Below are 14,861 nucleotides of genomic sequence, written 5' to 3'. Positions count from 1 at the left end.
ACCTGCACAGTCAGTGAGAATGATCAGTACGCCTGCCCTTGACAGTTGATGTAACCTGAACCACACTGTTGGGGAGAATGTGGTGTAAACAGTACGGTTATATCATAAACACATAAGAAACAGGTTATCTGAGGACTCTGAGAAGTCCACAATAAGTCCAAAAGGTATCAGTTTCAGTTCATCTTATCTATGCAAGACTTAAAGGTCATGCTTGGACCAAGCAGCAACCTCTGGTACACCAATGCAGAAATGTTTTTTTTATCATTTATTTATATATTTGTGGCCTCCCTTGCATTGGAGCATTGGCTTTTCACATCAGAAAAGACAGGCCGACAAAAAAAAAGAAAATAAATCTAAATGGCCACAAACCAATTGTTGATGTCAAGGTGTGACCCGTATGGAACTGCTAAACTTAAGTTTCTCTACTTTGTGATCCACAGCAGCTGGTGCAACTGTATGCACTGTATGCACATCTTGTTTTTGTTTTTTTGCAAAGCTGCCACCACAGACAGCACAACTGAGCCTTGTACATGGTGTCCTGTGTTCAGACAGAGTGATAGCGGATTCTCCTCTGGTTTGCCAAACCAGCTCCGTTAATTCCCGCTCAACACCTCCTCGTCCTCTAATCCCCCCCACTACGTTGATCATAGGAGATCCCATAATCAGGGGCATCTGCTTTTTTAATGTGATTACTCATTGTTTCCCTGGTGCCACTGTCCCTGTTATTTTGGACAAACTACTGCATTTTGCACCGTCACAAACATTGTGTTGCATGTAGGGACAAATGACACATCACGTCGGGAATCTGAATGCACCAAAACAGATTTTAATGTCCTTTTTCAAGTTTTAAAGGTTGCAGGAAAGATTGTTTTTATTTCTGGTCCAGTCCCTACCCTTGGCTATGGAGCTGAGCGATTCAGTCGCATTCTTAGTCTTCACACCTGTCTAAAATGTGCATGCACTTCTCATGACCTGTTTTTTGTGTACAATTTCAACCTGTTCTGGGATCGTGCTTCTTTTATTTTAACAGGACGGAATTCATCCCAACAAGCAGGTTAGCCGTATGCTGTCGGCAAACATTCAGCATGTAGTCCACTCTTCACAATGTCCCTGACTGCTTTTAATAAACAGCAAGCGCCACACAGCTCAGATCACACCCACTTACAATTTGAATAACACAAGCTTTACCCTGCCACCTGACGTTAGCGTTCTCTCTAGCCCCGCCCACTTGTCAGGGAATCTCCATATATCTCCCGCCTACCTTGTCACTACATCCACTGGAATTGTCCCCCCTATCAGAATCACCTACAACAGACCAAAAATGCCTGTTTCACGGCACAATGGCAGGACAATAAACTCAGAGAATTAAAATAATTTCCCATTAAGCACGATACCAGTTACCACCTCCTCCAGCACACCTGTAGAAATCAGCCTTTTAAATGTAAGGTCCTTAACAAACAAATTGGTTTTATGTAATAATTTCGTCAAATAAAATTGACATTTTGTATGACTATGACTGAGACATAGACCAGAGGAATATAGTGCCCTAAATGAGGCAACCCCTCCAGCTTTCACCTATTCTCAGAAACCTCGACTGTGTGGCAGAGGCGAGGGTCTCGCTGTCATATACAGAGAAAGATTTTTCATCAAGTCAATATCTTGTGGGGATTTCTCCTCATTTGAAAGCCTTATAAGCTGCGTCAACCAGCATCAGCCTATTTTATTTCTTTTAGTCTACAGTCCACCAAAATTTAATTCCACTTTTATCTCTGAATTTTCTGAACTCCTGTCCCTGCTTTTAACGAACTATGACCGAATCTGTATTATTTGTGATTTTAATATTCATGTATGCTGTCGTAGTGATGCACTTGCTGGAGATTTCCTTAACCTTTTGGAGTCTTTTACTTATTTGCATCCTACTGGGGCTATACATGTTATAGGCCACACTCTCGATCTGGTAATATCATATGACCTAAAGATCGATAGTGTAGATCTTATTAATTTCTGTTTATCAGATCATTATTGTGTCAGCTTTAACCTAGGAACTCGGAATTTCTGACTTCCGAGGTTAATAAACGCGGAATAACCTTGGAAGTTCCGAGGTCGGAACTCAGAATTTCCGACTTCCTAGTTCCGAGATACCTGGGAAGTCGGAACTCAGAATTTTGGACTTCCAAAGTCCGAGATACCTAGGAAGCTGGAACTCTGAATTTTTTACTTCTGACTTCCAAGTTCTGAGGTCTGAAGTTGGAAGTTGGTATTTCCAACTTCTGACTTCCGAGTTCCAAGGTCTGAAGTTGGAAGTCGGAATTTCCGACTTCCGAGGTAAATGGAAAACGGCATAACCTCCAAATTTTTTTGGGGAAAAAAACACAGCATAACCTAGGAACTCGGAATTTCCGACTTCCGAATTTCAAGTTCCGAGATACCTGGGAAGTCGGAACTCAGAATTTCCGACTTTCTTGGAAGTCTTCCGTGTTCCGGGGTCAGAACTCGGACAGAACTCTGAATTTCCGACATCCAAGGTCCAAGATACCTGGGAAGTTGGAACTCTGAATTTCCGACTTCCAACTTCCTAGTTCCGAGGTCGAAAGCCGGAACTCAGAATTTCTGACTTCCGTGTTCATTCATGTGCTTCCGAGCAGCACAGGAATGCAGCATTAGCTAACAAATCAAAGGAACTCCATGTTGAAATTCCGAATTCTGACTTCCGACCTCGGAAGTCGGAAATCGGAAGTCGGAAGTCGGAAATTCTGAGTTCTGACTTCCCAGATATCTTGGAAATTCCGAGTTCCGACTTCTGACCTCGGAACTCAGAAGTCGGAAATTCCGAGTTCCGACTGCCGACTTGATGAACCAATACGCAGTCTGAGATCCTCTGGCAGAGGAAGTCCAGGCTAAAAACTAAAGGGGACAGGGCCTTTGCTGTTAGAGCCCCCAGACTTTGGAACAGCCTGCCAGAGGAGATCAGACTTCAGTCCCTTGTTTTACATCTCTACTCAAGACATTCTGCAAAAATGCTTTTACTCTGTGATTTTGGTAATTGTTCTTATTTTTATTTTATTACTCTGATTTTGTTGTCTGCTTGTTTACTCTCTGCCTGTTGCTTTAATTGTCTCTCTGCTTTTATTTTCTGTTGTAAAGCACTTTGTTACTTGTATAGAAAAGTGCTATACCAATAAAGTATTATTATTATTATTATTATTATTATTGTAATTCATAATAGCAGTATTCATCAGCAGTAGGCAGTGTTTTACAATCAAGAATTCAAAATTGACCTTGACTATTGCCAGCCAATTGAAAACCAAAAAGGAACTGTTGAAACTGAGGCAAGTTAACAAGTGTTCAGCTGTAACATGCATTAGCAACCAGGAAGAGCAGAGGACTTACATCCGATGGATAACTGTTCATGTCCTGTCTGAATTTCCTGATTAGTTACATAAAACCATTATTTTCCAAAACCTCCCCAAGTAGTTACAGTTCCAACACCAACAGAATTTGTACTGTTCTAACAAGTTTAACAGGTATTCCAAATAGAAAGGAGCAGACATCAGAAGTTAACGAACATATTGCACATCTTTTAAACATGCTAAGTTATGTGACAAAGCGTCAGTATTTGAAGACCTGGGGACACCATGTCATCTTCCTGAGACTATATGCATCCCTCCTGCTGAGGTGTCCTTAAGCAACACACTAAACCCATTTCAACTCCTGGTTGTTTTGAATCCGACCTTGATATCTGACTTCACATCAAGCTCGCCAACCTCATGACCTGTCTAAATAACATACGCCTAAATTCCGTCATTTCATCAGTAAATGTTGCAAAATGTAAAGTCCCTGTTCCCTCCCCTCACCCAGCCTCTCTCCCAGCTCTGTTTAGTAAATCATTTCCCCGTTGCCTCTCCACTGAGGGAGAGAACTGTCATGACCCGACACCTCCTGCTCCCCTGGACCAAGCTCGGGCACCTGGGAGCTCAGCTGTCGCAGGATGTGGGAAACCGCAGGACTCCCTCAGGAACCCCCAGACACACACAGTCAGCAGGTGTGTAGACGTCAGGAGGGCTGTGGTGTTGATAGTAGTCAGAGTGTTTGTGCTGCTGCTCCTCAGATCAAGCAGGGAATTTAATCTCTCCCCACATGGAGTCTCACTGGTTGACGTGTTTCGGTTACAAATTGTTGTGGTACAGGATGCATTGCTTCTGTAACAAGAAGGCACCTTTTTTTCAGTTTTTCTGTCAATTATTTTTTTAACATGGAGGAATCATTGAGGCAATTAAAATGGGGGGAAGAAAATGAACCCAACAAATTTTTTATCAGAAACTGGAAGCAACAAAGTTTAATGTTTGAAATGATTAACTTATAATCAAATATAAATTATTTGTCTCCAACTGACTTAAAACTGTTATGTAACTTTAAATACAATATGATTTATATGTATTAAGTTAACGTTGTTTTTTTCAAAATTGGAAGAAAAAAAACATTCTAATTAAGTTGCTTCATAAGAGATAATTAAATAATAAACAAAGATACTACAAAAAATAAAGTTTAATTTCATATGTTTGCACTGTTTTTTAATCGTGTTGGATAAAACTAAAGCTTTGTTTGGGTGATTTCAGAGTTTGCTTTTGAAGGGAAATGTTGTTTGTATTGAATCCAGCGTCTTTACAAAGATGAGACAAGTTTCCATTCTATCTCTTTTATTCCAGAATAAAAAGAAACTTAAATCCCTGAGTCACCATTTCTGTCAAGGAGGATCTAAATGGAAAATCCACGTTAGCCTCAGAGTAAATCTCAAATAAGCTCCAAACCGTATTTTCTCACATATGAAACTGTTATTCAGCAAGCAGCTTCAAGATCTTCTAAGTATTGCGTAAGAACACAAAAGAATAAAAACCATGTGATGATGTGGCTTGATCCAGGACTAAATCGTTTGTTGGCAAGACACCACTTTTTGATTTGTTTGTTTATGAATTATGTTTAAATATTAGGATACTGCTTATTGAACCAGAGGCTGCATTTCACAACAAAGATAAAGGGAAGAGATTTTAAATGATGTAATCTACTCAGTGAATAGTTAGGATTTATGCATGCTAATACATATTTTTCTGATTTTTGACTCTTTGCAAAGTTGACACCTTATAAGACTGATCCAACCCAACAAGTCCTTCACAGGTTTGTGCTTTATACAGATGGATATTTAAAACAAGTCTAGAGTTGGATAATAATTACTTTTGGTTGGTAGGCAGAGCCAGTTGAAGCTGAAGACTTAGGTTTTAATAAAAAAATTATGGAATGAGAAAGAAGTGATCTTAGAGTCCTTGTCAACCTGCATGTTCTCATAAGCTGCTACTACCAAAACACACCCTAATTTCCTAAAAATGGGCTCTGCTAAGTTTAGCCAGTCTGTCTGTCTGAATGATATTTAAGAATCTGGAAACTAACTCGTGCTGTGTAAAGAATCTGTTGGCCAGGTCTAGTATTTACTATGAAAAGTACATTTGTAGCCCAATGAACAAGCACATATCAGCAGACTTTGGTGTATGCAAGAACTTCAGTCTGTAAGGAGAGTAAAAGCAGGAGGAACTAAATCACATCAATGACAAATCTAAATAGATACCTGTATGCAAGTGCAGCCAACACTCTGTTCTAAATCAAACATTTCAAATTGAGCAACTAATCTGCTTGGCGCTGTGTCCCGAAGGCCGATCTGCATTAAGATTTCCCAACTTCCTGAACTGCATCAGAAATGATCGATCGACCCTCATTCAAAACACAAGCGTTTCGTTTTCTGCTGCTCATCTGGAGTAAATCTCAAAAATATTAGTTTATTTTACTGGCTCTTACAGCTGAAGTGAGCCAGAGTTACGCCTCTGTGTAACTTACTATTTACAGTTAAACTGAGACTCACTAGAAACAGACACACAGTAAACTACTCCATTTGGTGTAAGGAACAAATAAATTGAGTATTTTTTAGCAGACTTATCTAGGGAGGGGGGGATAGAGCTTTGTTCTGTTCTGAACACGCGGTTGCTTCTCAAGGTGCTGAATGGACTGTCAAAATTTGCAGCCCTCATTTTGTAGCGCTGATTTTACTGCGGAGTATGCTGATCTCCTTTTGGACACCTCTACGTTGTAGGCGGGAAAGATGTGTATCTTGGAGCCACGGAAGGATAGGGACCCATCCTCTCTCACCAGCTTCTGTGGCTACTCTGTGGGCTCTGTCCACAGTCCAGGGGGGTAGGAAAAGCGTCTGCTCCAAAAAGTTCTGTAAGGAATATTTCCATGAACGAGGATGGATGCTGACCCTCAACTTCCTCAGGTAAGCCTGTTATATGGATGTTGTTGCGCCTCGATCTATTTTCCAGGTCATCCGTCTTAAATTTGAGGGTCTCGTTTTCTTTGGACAGGGCTAAGCAGGTGGACTCCAGTTGTTAATCTGGCCTCCATGTCGTTAAGTGATGTTTCCATTTCTTGAATTGTCTGGTCATGTCGGTCAATGGCTGCTCGGTCAGCGGAGAGTCTCAGTGTTGCTTTTCAATGATGCGGTCTTCCATGGACTTGAGAAGTTTCTCCATGTCTGCAAGTGTCAGTGGCGCGTTGCTAGCAGCGTGTTCAGTGTTTTGGCGAGCTAGCGTTCCCTCGTGTTGGTGATCTTCGTTAGACTGCTCCTCTGAATGTTGGTTTTGCTTTCTTGTAGGTTTTCCCATGTTGCCAAATGTTTGTGCACGCTTGCACAGTAAACTGAAAAGTAGGTGTGGTATAATTTAAAGCAGAATCTTAACAGAGCTCTCCCGGTCTGCAGCCTACTTCGTCGTCGCTCAAACCGGAAGTCACATTTGATCCTTTTCAACAAAAATACCAAATTGCTGAAGTACTCGTAAAAAAACAATCTTAACCCATCCTTCAATTTTGGACTTTAGCCCACACAGAGTTTTGTTTTAGTTGCACATCATTGCACTAGCGTTTTCCCCATAATGCTAAAAAGTTTTTTCTTGCTTATTTACCTCATACCTCCATCATTTTCTTCTCCAAACAGGTTGCGCCTCTGGTCAAACCAAACTAATGCTTCTCCATGCTCTGTCTGTTTGCTGTCTTGTTGCTATGAATGAAACCAGAAGCATTATGTCGACCAGAAATAAAAGGTCAGGGAGGGGTCACTGCTGTCATTTGAAACATGGATGGGAAACTATTATTGGAGCTATTGTGGAGCAGCTATAACTCATGTGAAAGGAAGTTGTCCTCTTGTGTACGTGTGTGTGTGTGAGTGTCTTCATGTTCTAATGACTGTACGTTTACACAAATCTATCTATAGACTGCATGTTGGGTTTGATTGATGGTGCTGCAGTGGCACTTTAAAATTCCTTGGTGTTTCAGTTGAAATGCATAAAATGATGAGCTGAGGCAACAAATGATGATTTATTACTTATACGTTGTCATGCTACTTTACTTAATTGTTTTATATTTTTGAGGCTTTGGTATTCTTTTTCTCTGCATGTAGAAGCTACAATGTTTCTATGTGAGTGTATACACGTACATGTGTGCATGGAAGTGCGCGTCCCTGTGACCTTGCAGGGAGTAAACAGTGTTTCAGAGGGATGGACTCAGGCTGTTGCTCTCTCCCCCTGTGGCGTCTCCATCAATATGACGGTCTGTTATTGGGAGAGACGACGCGGCTCCTCCATCACACGCCAACGCTGTAAATAAAGAGATTTGGAAATGGACATTGCAGAAAATGCTTTTCTCCATAATATTTGGGGACAGTAAACTTCCCATAAAAAATACAGGGGGAATTTGAGTTTCTCACATAAACACACACACACACACACACACACACACACACGCACGCTCACACATATGATGGCACATGCTCACATACACACTTGCAGCTGCAGCACAGCAGGCTCCAAGGTCTCCAAGACAAAACACAACACTTACCACAGAAACCAGCAGGACCCGGTCACTCTACACGCTCTGGTACTGGTCCCAGTTCCTACTTCCTTTCACAATTAACCATATAATGTACTTTAATTAAAGAGAACATACAGAGAACAGACAGGTGAAGCTTTCTTTCTTCTTTAAAGATAATTCCAGTATGTTTAGACCGGCCCCAGTCGCTCAAAAGGTTTAACATGGATAAGAATTATCCACATTACAAATCAACTTTATTTGCTCATAGGATCAGATTTAGTTCATTTTCCTTTAAGGGAAAAACTGTATGACCCTCACCCAGATGCAGACTTTTGTACATGACCAAATCCGCATTACCAGTGCGTTAAATAAGACTTCATACTTTCCCACAGGAGGTGCCAAATTCCACACACTGTATACGATCTCCACGCCGCTTCAAATTAAATATTTTATGTTTTAAATTAACAGCTATATGGTCAGATACTATGAGACAAAATCCTTTTTTCACAACCCTAATGTCTACTTTAATCACCATGAAGCAATTTAAGTGCAAAAAAGAGTCTGCTTTATAAACATCATGGTCACCATGTTTTGTTTGTCCAATTTAAACTTGTATAACATTTTGTTACTGTAATCCAACCTGAATACAGTTAAGTTGCAGTCCTTCCAGCCTGTTTCAGGGCTGCAGGCTTAAAGGGATAGTTTGGTATTTTTGAAGTGGGGTTATATTAGGTATTTGTCAACGGTGCGTATATTAGCCACAGGAGATGCCTGTCAGCGTGGCCCCTTTAAGGAGAGTGTCTTTATTGTAACCCTCTCTGATGCTTTTGCATTCCCTTTCTTATCATTAAAGATTCATTTTTAAAAAATATTTTAAGTATCTGCAAACAAAACATGAACAATCAAAATTACTGCTATGATATTTTAGGAACTTACAGAACTCTCTTACTTTGCTGGTTAAAAAGCATTATGCAGAATAAACATTCATTGACTGGAGATTTAACTATAGCAAACCACTTCTATTACTTAACCCCGCCCCCCACACAAAAACCCATCTCTGTGTTGTCTGCGAGTGCTCCTCTTCCTTGTCTGCTCTCCTCTGTCAGGCTGAAGCCTGATGACAGGACAGGCCTCTGGTCAAACATACTGCAGACATGCTTGCTGCTAAAGTCCGTCAGTCAACAGTCTCCACCTACTTTGACCGCTGACCCCGTCCTCCTCCTCCTCCTCTCAGACTCAGGTCCTGTTTGTTGATGTGTATGCAGTGACACGGATCACTTCCTGTCAGAGATCACCTAGACTCAACACAGACAAGGAGCAGAGAGAGAGAGAGTGTGTGCAGATACACACACACACCACAACAACCTGCACTCTGTATGGTCTGATCTGAGCAAAGCAGTGTAAATTACTATGTTGACAAGTTGTTGTGCGCACATGTTTGACATGGAGGAAATGAGACCTATAGCACACTGACAAACTACACCCATTAACTGAGAGACAAAGAAAAAGGGAGACAGAGATAAAGAGACATATAAGGATTGAGACAGGGAAAGTGAGACACAGTGATGCTGAGAAACAGGGACAACGATACAGAGACACACAGACAGAGGGACACCCAGACAAAGTAACAGAGAAACTTGATATTGAGAGACAGACAAAAAAGACAATTGGAGACACAAATGGACACAGAGACAGAGAAAAAGAGACAGAAAAACGGACACAAAGAAAAAGAGACACAGAGACTAAGGAAGAAATGAGATACAGGTGATAAAAAAAATTAGTGACAGGGGGATAGCTACACGGAGACACAGATTAAAGAGATACAGGGTTATTGACTAACAGACACGTACAGAGTCACAGAGACAGCCCAGAGAGGACATGGCTGTCTTTATGTAGACTTTTTTATGTGCTAAATAAAAAAAACTTGGTAAAATATAGAATACTTTTCAGTATAATCCAAGTATTGTATAACCAGCAATCATGCATGGCTATTCTGCAAATTATTTTGTTTTTTATTGAGGAAAACATATTGAATACGACACACTAGAATGACTCTCTATTGTCACCAAAAGTATGGCTTTAAGATATAAATGTCGTGGAAATACTAAAAAAAAGTATGTCTAAATAATCTTCTTTAGAATCTATTTAGAACTATCATCGCACACACACACACACACACACACACACACACACACACACACACACACACACACACACACACACACACACACACACACACACACACACACACACACACACACACAAACACACACAGACTCTTAATGTAGCAGAATGAGCAGTAATACGAGTAGTTTCAATCAGACCATCTGAATGGTCATTCACTATCTTTATTCACCTCATGGGTTGTGTTCCTTTTTCATTATGAGGGTGTAACGGTTATAATAACTTTATAGTGTGGACTGGCAAAATACAGTCGGCGCACCGATCATGTCTTCAGCAGAGGGTGCTCATGTTACAATCAAAATATAAAAATGAAAAAAGTCTCAGTGGAAAAATGGTGAGAATACATTGTGCTCAATATTCACACAATTGAAGTAGGGCAGTAAGTGCAAAATATGGCAAATGGTGGCAAGTGGAATCAATAACATTGCTTCAGGGGAATGAAAAGGTAATCTATCTGGTGAAGAATTGACATCTTGTTTCATCAAGCTCTATTAGTGTGACACACGCAGTTGCTTTTTTGCACTCAGTGACTTTACATAGTGTTTATGGGTATTTCTGAATAAGTTCACTGCACTGTACAAATGTTGTTTATATCCACATGTGTAAATTGTGCATTCCTGATTTTTTGCATGTGTGGTGGAGTATGGTATAATTTGTATTTGTGCAATTTTAGTGGCAGTATCTCCCACTAAGCAGCTGTCAGAGGAGCACTGGTTATCGTCTCCCCCTGGGGTTCGTCCTGTCATCTCGTCCCACTGACGGCTAAGCCCCCCCTATGCCTGGCCTCCGTCATCCTGAGGCCTGCTAAAAGAGTGTGTGTAAGTGTTAATGTGTGTGTGTGTGTGTGTGTGTGTCTTACTCCTCCTGAGGCCTCAGCAAATCTGATAATTACTGACCTGACAATGAATGCCTCTGACCCCCGCACCCTACCAGTGACTCCCCCATGTTCAGACCTCCCCTATTGGCGGAAAACGGTCTCAGCAGGCTCATACCTTTAAACAGACATTGGTTGACACACATGAAAAGACATTTTAGATCCCTTCTTTACTTCTCCGTACATGAGATACATAAACACTCCACACACGAACAGTCCTCTCTGTTCCTCTGATGTTTTACACAAGAAACATGGACAGGAATGAAAACAACTGAACTTAAAAGAGGAGGAGGTGTGTGTCTGTGATTGAGAGTCAATGCAGGTGCTTTGCCCCCTGTGTGCCCTTGTCTCTCTCTCTCTCTCTCTCTCACACACACACACACACACACACACACACACACACACACACTAAACATGCTGTTTAGAGGCCTTGGTGCAGGATAACAGGTGTTGATTGAGAAAAAGCAGCCACTGTAACTTCTGTTTTTCCAGCTGGAGGAAATCAGATTATCCATAATTTTTCATTTATTGTTCTTATTTTTTTACGTGTGTGTGTGTCTTTTGGTTTTCATCTACAATTACATCCAGTGTAGAATTCATATCCACCGACTTATTTTTGATTAAACCACAGAATCATGTAAGTGTGTCTTTACCCTTTAACTTGTTGTGTTTCATGCACTGATTATAATTTGATGATTGTTGGATTTATTAATATAATACCATATGATGCCATACAATATATGAGGCGATACAATAGGATGCGATACAATACGATAAGATAAGATACTAAACAATACAATATGATAAGACAAATTTTATTGTCCTCTTGACAAAATTTGCCTTGCATCTAATGCTGCACGCATTTAGCTACTTCCACTGGAGCATCAATACTAAAACAATAAAAAAACAACCATCCACATGTACAGAGAAGACGATAACAATAAAACCACCAATATATTACACATTACCCATATTGTACACGATGCACAGATAACACAAAAACTCTAAAAAAAAAAACAGTGGATGTATAGCAGTCCGATTTCACCCACTTATTTGTTGACTGCTGTTTTAAAACTTGAACTTGGTATAATAGACATTATCATTCCCATTTTTGTTGCCACAACTGACCATAGTTAGAATGGAGGGTGGATCTGGGAAAGACCGATGGGGTCAGCAGACACCAAGTTATCAAAATCATATTTCAGTAACTGTCTAATACGCTAGTTAAATAAAGTGTTTGTGGTGGTAGTTCACTCTGGTTATCGAATTTATCAGATTAATCTATGAAAAGAGAGTTTGTGACAGCTGGTCATCTCATCACTGCAGGTGGGAAGCAAGGAATAATCCTGACTCCCACGCATGGGCTGACACAAATTATTGTATATATGAACTTGCTAACACTGAACAGGTCAAGCCAGGTTTGGTGAGCGACACAGTCTTATACCACTAGCATAGTTCTGTTTGTGAATAGCGCAGTTTAAGAGTTGGTTCAATGTCTTGCTTGCTGTTAACAATGCAAACGAAGTGACAGTGAAGGGTGTTAGCCCCTTGCAACAACCCCAGCCCTGAAGCAGACCAATTAGACTCCCGTGTGCTTTCTGACTATATCAAGACCCTGAACCAAGAAAAGACAACAATCAACACCTTCTAGTCAGTCTTTACATAGGCTAAATAAGATCTAACTTACTGGAAACACTGGTAGTTCACTAACAGACCTTCCAGCTATGTTGTTTTGCTATTTGCGTGTTTGTGTGTGTGTGTGTGTGTCACAATAAGTGCATGATGATGTTGATATAATGAAGCTGTCTGGAGTTGTGGGTTTTAGCTGACCTATAGCAGCACTGTAGACTCATTTTAAAGCTACTTTCCAACATCATTCCAAGTCAGATTTATGTAGTCTGCCTCAGGTTCTGGTACTGCATCAAGTTCTGCTTCTCCGTCCCTCACTGAGCAGTAATACACCTTTCACTTTTTTCCTTTTCCATCCTAAAAAAATACCTGAAAGCCTCTGTCAGTCCTGTAGCCTGCAGTCAGCAGCAGAGCAGGAGCCGGGGCCACAGAACGTCCATCATGTCGACAAATTGACTCAATCAGCCTCACCCGGGAGCATTAGCCCCGTGCTCCTTTGAAATCCAACACTGTTGACGGTTCAGCAGAGTGTTTCTAGAGAGGGACAGGAAAAAGTGGAGGAGAGGAGGAGGCCTCATCATCTCTGGCAAAGATGGAGTGAGACGGAGAAGTAGCCAATGTTATGTGTGCTACCGAGTGTGTGTGTGTGTGTGTGTGTGTGTGTGTGTGTGTTGATGTGAAAACCATTGGAAGTTTGACATTTTAGAAAGGTGAAGCAAGTTTATGTCCTCATTTGGGATACAGCTGTTGGCATTTCACAGTAGGGTATGTGTTTTGTTCAAGGAAAATGGAGGTTTAGTGACTTTATGCTTCTTTGTGTGTGTGTTAGTGTGTCAAGTCACACTTCACTGACACAAAAACATGCTACTTTAGCTGCAGGAGGGCTGGAAGTGGAGGCTACACAGAAGTGAAGCTGAGGCTATTTATCACACACCTCAGATCAAAAACAGAGAACAGAGGGAAAGAAATAGAGAGAGAGAAAAAGGAGTAGAAGAGGAACACACACCTGGATGTTTGGACACAATTTCTCAACAGTATAGAGGATTCAAAGGAGAAGCAATAACTGCCATTGCACCACACATTGCCACCTGTGGGATTCCTTTTTTTTTCTTTATCTTAAAAAAATGAAATACAGTCAAAATGATGGTGGTAAGCGCCTTTAAAATGCTTCTCTTAATTCATTTAGAAATAATTTGAGGTAGCCAGTGATACCACCCATTGATTGTTGATGACCACTTTTGGTTGTAGTCGTCTTGTTTTTTTGGAACAATATGTTGCCACATTTGGAACTGTGTTTACTGCTAACCCTTGAGGTAGCCAAGTCAGCAAAGTTAATCTGTAGGCCTATTCACAGTGACAAGGAGGCTTATTTAGGCAGCAAAGAACAGACTTAAAAACAAGAGCTTACTTTCTCGTAGCAGTTTACTATACAATCAGTTATTTACTCATGACATGTTAAGTGAAATTGCTGAAACCTTTAAACCTGACAAACACACACACTGGCTAACAAATGAACACATTGTACGTCACATCAACTAACAAGGTTTATCATATTTTTGCAGATGTTTGATTTGGTTCCATTTTTGTAAACAAATGTGGTTACTTTGGGTCAAAGTTTGAGAACTGTAGAAAAAAAACATTTTGTGAGTTATAGGTGCTGAAGCAACAAGTGTTACAACAATACAATACCCGGTCTCCCTTAATGCACTAATGTGTTTTTGCAAATGCACTTTTCAAAGAATATTCAACACAGAATTATATTACACTGTGTTTTCATTATTTTACTCAATATAATTAAGTTAAATTGCATATTTTTCTCCACTGGTGATGAGACAGACAAGTGATGATGGGGATAGAAATGAGAAAACTAATGGAGAGCTTACAAAACTTAGCTTTAAAGGGATGCAATCCCAAAATTTAGAGATACAGCCCTGACAAGTTCACCTCATTAAGTTTAACAAAGGTTTTCACCTTTCACCGGGAAACCTATTCCTTTCTGAAAGTCATGCTGATAAAGCACGTTTAGACAGTAGTCATTCTGACGCTGCACATTCATTTTGCAAGCGGACACTGCCGCCTTGTGGTCAATCACAGACTCTGCCGCCAGAGGTTAACCACTGTCAGATATTCATCAAGAGCCCACTCTGATGATTGTTGAGAACACACTCATCTTATCTGGACCACTCACTGCTTATAAGCCAGAGTTTATAGAAAGTAGTTAAGAACAGGTAAAAGACTAACAGGGTTTTGAAGGTATTATTTCATG

General features: G+C 40.5%; 1 long non-coding RNA gene across 2 annotated transcripts; it reads right to left on the bottom strand.

Annotated features, from left to right (window-relative positions):
- Window positions 1-4,680: 4,680 nt before the first annotated feature.
- LOC109998181 (uncharacterized) lies at window positions 4,681-13,126 on the bottom strand. Of its 2 annotated transcripts, XR_002278582.3 has the most exons (5): window positions 12,965-13,126; window positions 9,105-11,084; window positions 7,535-7,997; window positions 7,005-7,099; window positions 4,681-6,741 (listed from the first exon to the last, which is right to left on the bottom strand). It is a non-coding gene; the product is annotated as an uncharacterized lncRNA (long non-coding RNA). The 2 variants fall into 2 exon arrangements; XR_003809532.2 differs by having other exon boundaries at window positions 7,535-11,084.
- Window positions 13,127-14,861: the final 1,735 nt, after the last annotated feature.

Source organism: Labrus bergylta, chromosome 1, assembly GCF_963930695.1.
Source record: "Labrus bergylta chromosome 1, fLabBer1.1, whole genome shotgun sequence".
Lineage (NCBI taxonomy): Eukaryota > Metazoa > Chordata > Actinopteri > Labriformes > Labridae > Labrus > Labrus bergylta.
This window is presented reverse-complemented; position numbering and strand designations above follow the sequence as displayed.